This window comes from Lissotriton helveticus, chromosome 1_1 (genome assembly GCF_964261635.1).
Source record: "Lissotriton helveticus chromosome 1_1, aLisHel1.1, whole genome shotgun sequence".
NCBI lineage: Eukaryota > Metazoa > Chordata > Amphibia > Caudata > Salamandridae > Lissotriton > Lissotriton helveticus.
In genome coordinates, this window is record NC_136057.1 from 2,087,322,641 (window position 1) to 2,087,328,640 (window position 6,000).

The following is a 6,000-nucleotide window of genomic DNA, read 5'->3' on the forward strand; positions in this document are numbered from 1 at the left end:
TGTCTGTTCCGCCTATTGGCACCAGTCTAGGTCCTCCTTCCAATCATTTATAGTTGGGGGCCTACATGCTCCCCCCAGCCTAGCTATGTTACGTTTTGCCACCACTGCCGCCACTTCACGCCAGGTACCCACATATCTTGTCCCTTTTTCTTGTACAGACATTCCTAGCAGTAGCCACTTAGAGTCTAGTGGCACTTGCACACCCGTCACTTCTATCATCAGTTCTATTATTTTGGACCAATTTTTTCTGTATGGCTGCACAAGACCATAGTGTGTGAAGAAATTTACCCAGCTCCCCACACCCCCGGGGCAGCAGGCTGAATCTATCTGCCCCATTTTAAACACTCTTGTCCTGGACAGATAAGACCTATGGAATATTCACAGCTGCACTAGTTGAAACCTATCCCTTATCGCTATTTCGCGTGAACTCTGAAGAGCTTCGCTTCACTCTTCCTCGTCTACTTCACCTATGTCAGCAGACCATGCCTCTCGTACCCTGCCAAGACTGTCAGGCATATTGTTAATAATTTTATTATATGTCTAGGGACACTGCCTTACTGGGCATCGGATGCAATAGTAGTCTGTCTTCCAAAAGAGAGTAATCTGGAATCGACTTTCCGTCTGGTAGGTGGCTTTTCAAGGCATGCTGTAACGGTCTATATTGGAATATTTCTGATGGCGCCAGATCAAACTCATTTGTCAGGATCTCAAAAGTGACCAGTGTGCCTGACCTCCATATATCTCCAAGCTTCTCAATGCCTATTTTGTGCCACTTCGTGTACACTGTCAATTTCCCGACTTCGCTCAGCAGGTCACTATCCTATCATGGGGTTTCCGCAATGAGCTTTCCATTCCATCGTAAACATCTGTCGGCTGCCTTGCAGCAACGCTGATGTGTATGGCGAGAGCCGGTCCCGGCCTTTCCTGCCATAAAGAAGTGCTGGGTAGTCTCTGCTTCCCATAGCCTAATGGTCTATTCTGTATGCTGGGTCTTGTCTCTCCCCAAACACCCATTCATTCACCACCACCAACTGGGCTGCCCAGTAGTAGACCTTAAGGTTCGGAACCACTAAGCCACAGTTGTACACCCCCACTGAAGTTTTGTGAATAAGATTCGCGCTCCCCCCATCCCACAGCAGGGTCCTCACGCTCCATCAAGTCTCCGCATATGAAACTCAGGAATTTTGAATGGTGTATTTTGGAAAACATATAGGAGTCTCGGGAGCGTCATAATTTTGAAGAGAGCGGCTCTTCCCATCAGCGAGAGAAGGACTGCACACCAGTGACCCACATCCATCTGAAAACCATCTATCTGGGGGACGATGTTGCGCACCAGGAATTGATTTTCCAGTCTTGTTATCTCAATGCCTAAATATTTAAATCAGTCCATAACTACTGGGGCAGGGCACCTATTCGGTAGGGACAGGGAGCCCGGGGTCAGCGGGAAAATCAGTGACTTGTCCTAGTTAATTAGATACCCTGCATAACTGCCAAATATATTACTGATGTGTAAAATTCTCGGAATGGATATACGGGGCTTGCAAACATACAGTAGGATGTCATATGCATAAAACTATACTTTTTCCTCCCAGTTGTTGTCTACTGCTATTCCCCGGATTAATGGGTGCCCGCGAACCCAGGTCGCCAGCGGCTACAAGGCCAAAGCAAAAATAATAGGGGACAGAGGACAACCCTGTCTCGTACCTCCCCATAGCTCTAACTTTCTTAATCTTTGGAGCCCACTTCAAAACAATTTGTATATACATTTCTCAAAAACGAATTAATGGATTACACCAAACCTAGCAAATGCACTTCTTTGAGTAAAGTCCTATTTTCATGCCAATTCTGTTTCAGCTAAGCGCTTATTTCTGAAGCAGAGAACAAAGACTTCAATGCGAGGTGAAATAATCAAAAGGCACTTATTAGATCCCTACTTCCCAACCACTCTCCGTTTCATGGGTCTGCAAGAAACGTGTCATGCCAAACCCATACTGGAAGAACTTTTGGTTTTTTTGGAAAGTTACATGTAGATTAACCGAATAGGGACAAAGTTCCTACGAAATAACAAAAAGAGCTTTTCAATGGAAACTGCGACCTAACCATAACTAAACAGTTGCTATCAATGAGTGTGAATGCACACATATATGTATGTGTATGTGTATATATATATATATATATATATATATATATATATTCACTGAAAAAACCATAGGTTATAGACCATATATAGTTAGGAATTAGCATTTACAAAACCTTGAAAATTCACTGAAAAAACCATAGGTTATAGACCATATATAGTTAGGAATTAGCATTTAAAAAACCTTTGTTTACTGACACAAAACCATTGAAATACCATATATAGTTAGTTGTACTAACTATATATCGCGCACCCGCAATCCACTGCTGATCATGTCACATAGTACATCATTCATGACATGGTCAGTGACATCACTGATGACATCACTGATGACATCTCAAATGACATCACTGATAACAACATCCAGTGATTTTATGTTTCTGTAAAGTTTAAATATGTCTTACATATTGAAGAATGAGAAAGGAATGAGGGAAGTAGCAAAGGCAGGAAAGTTAGGGTTAAAGAAATGAAGCAGTGGAACTAATAGTAGTTAAATGTGATAGAAATGTAACGAAAACAGTACAAAACATTTACCTTATAATTGTCGTTAACTTAGTCACTTGTTATTTTTATACTTTCAATCTGTGAAAGAGAGAACAAACATTTGAAAAATATTAAAACATGTATTTAAAAATTAGAAAAGACAAGGGAAAAGATTGAAGGACAAACAGTTTTTCAACAACTTTGACACTTACAGAAGCTTCTGCTTCTCCAGGCCCCCTACACAGTCCTAAAGATATACATTTTAAACTAACAGTATCTTGATGCAGATGAACTGAGGCCTATCTTGGAACATGGTGCATCTTTTGCACTGCTGTTGTCTCACAAAAGTGATGCAATCGCAGCGCAAAAGAGGTGCACAATCATCATAAAACTGTTCCTAACATTTTAAATGATTGTTTCAGGATGGCAATAAGGTGTGTCCTATCCAGACGTTTGTTTCAGGTGAGGCCTACTCAGGGTTGCAGATCAAATTAAGCCTTGTTGAAGAGTACAGAGGAGATAATACATGTGCAGGGCAACCAATAAAGTTCAGACTTCCTCTGTTTCCCTGGAGAGGCCTAAACTTCATCTGCACAATTTGATTCGTAATGTTACGAAACACAGGTAATGTATTTGAAAAATATGCAATTTCTTTTGCTCATTTCACAATCACATCACTTGTGTTTCCTTTGGTTAGGTATCTCATTATGCAGATGTAGTCCAGCATATGAAAGAGTATGCACTGAATGCAACAACTTTGACACTTACAGAAGCCTCACCTTCTCCATGCCTCCTACACAGTTCTAAATGTACATCATAAATACAAACAGTACAGAATCACCTATACATGTTAAATGGTTTATTTTTGCTGTTCTCAGAATGTATCAAATTTCACTAAAAACAGTGACTTGAAGGTATTCATCATATAACAGCGGGGAAAAAAAAACACAATCAAAATGATTGTGTTTAAAAAACCCATATAACATAACCAATCAGAAATCAAAACTCCTCAAAAGTAACTTACTTTCCATGACGTCGAAGGATGTCCTATGAACAGCTTACACTCGGTTGTGCTGTTTTTTCAGCCCGCCACTTTCTGAAAGAAAAGCTCCATCGTTTTGAAAAATATGTTACATACAATAAATGACTTCTCGCTCTCTACCACACGTTTCCTCAAGGCCAAATCGTGTAAGAGCCATTTATAACTCTTGGAATTCTTGTAAGCAAATCCCGTCATTTTGTATTTCCGCAACTTTCAGAAAGAAAACGTTCAAGATCACTTTCACAATCCTAGACTAGTAATATCTTACCCTTTTTGCTCACTCATGTTCTACATTTCCTATGACACTGATACTGCTTACTATGAAGCAGACTTACACTACCTCTATGACTACTACAATTATTTAATTCTCTACATCACTTTTAATCACAAAGCAATATAAAACAGTAGATAAAATTATATCAACCCCTAGAATCATTATACGCCAGTTACCTACCCTAAATTCTCTTTTCTGAAAACAGAAAGTAAGAATATTTTTTAGTAAAAAGGCAACATTGTATCGTAGTCAAATGGCAATAATTTCCGAAACAGCAAATTTTTTTACATTTTCAATAACCTGTGTAATAAGCGGATCTTGTCAAATAACCATCATGCAATATAATAGCTGCAGTTACAAATCTTCTTCCTAAAATCAACGACTGTGTAGCCACAACATTTGTAATTAAAGTTGAAGACTTACTTTCATCAGGTTTATATAATTGGATTTTTAAAATGACATTATAATCAAAAGTTTGGACCAATAATCTAGACAGCATTGCAGACTTACATTCCCTCTACTCCATGTTTTGATTGGCTGCTTGAATTAGCTTATAAAAAGAAACAGTTTTTCTGAACTCATTCAAAGTGCAGTTATTTTTCCATGACGTCAAGTGTTATGGTAAGAAGACCGTTTGCTTTGGGAAATACTCTGTTGTCCTTCAACTAATCTGTGCCCACCACTTTCTGTAAGAAAATCTTCTTTTTTTCCAGGAACTATTGTCTCTGTACTACACTTATCCTCAAGGCCAAATCGTGTAGGAGCCATTAGAACCTCTTAAAATTCCTCAGAGCACATCCCGAGATTCTTTCCCTAAAATTTTGGTTTTAAAAACACCAGGTAAGAATTTTTAAGGTCATACGGCAATTTTTTTTTGAAAGTTAAAACAGAATCGTTGCAGAATGACCAGCCGTTTCTAGACTTTAAATAAGCTGTGTAATGTCCTGATGTTATTGAAGGACCGTCATGATATATAATTGCTGCAGTTACAAAAGTCCTTCCTGATATTGACAACTGCGAAGCTACAAATTTTTTAATTAAAGTTGTCAATTTTGTTCCATCAGCCCTACATCGTTGGAACATTAAAATGACATACTGGCCATATGTTCGTATAAATAATGTTGACATCATTTCAGATTTACATTGGCTACACTCCATGTTGTGATCAGCTGCTTTCACTAGCTTATTAAAGGACACTGATTTACTGTCTGGCAAAGTTAAATATATAAATCTTTCTGAGTCTACACTAGTAGTACTTGATACCCTACAGTTCTCGCAGTCATGCTGCCATTGATAAGAAAGCCCAAACAGGTGATCTACATCTACACCTTCAGCATGCAATACATCAAGCATATACATTAAAAACTCCTGACAATCTTGCTGAATATTTTGAGAGAATTGTGTTTGACCTGAACATCTGTCTAACAGATTTCGAATTTCAGACACACTTTCTATTTTTGTTCTATCAGTGCTACATTTCTCTAACACAGAATTTAACAAACTGCAAAATCTGTGATCCGAATTGACCACAATCTCTTCTTTTACATTTTCTAGAGAAAACAAAACATTAACCACTACATTAGCATAGCAGTTGACACCAGAACTGTTTTCAAATTGAAAACCAACAACATCTTCAACAGAATCCTTTTCCTTTCTGCTTATAATTTCAGGTTCATCAACTTTTCGTCTTTTTGGTACAACCTCCCTAGTATTGGTCACATTTCTTTGTTTCCGGCCTACCACACGTTTGTCAAACAAAGGATATTGAGGCAAATGTGGCGCATACTCTCTTCTTAACCTATTGTATTCCTTAACACAATCTAGATCCGCACAAATGTTTGTGACATCACACTCAATCAAGTATAATCCCGATAAAGTTCTAACTCGTGACAATGCCACATATGCCATACCCTCCTTGAACACAGAACTGCCAATATTCACCAATGCACTGTCTACACTTAAACCTTGTGATTTATGGATTGTCACCGCATATGCCAAGCAAACAGGAAACTGCTTACGGCGAACATATAAGTCTTTTACAAGCAAAAATCTAGCAGAACAACG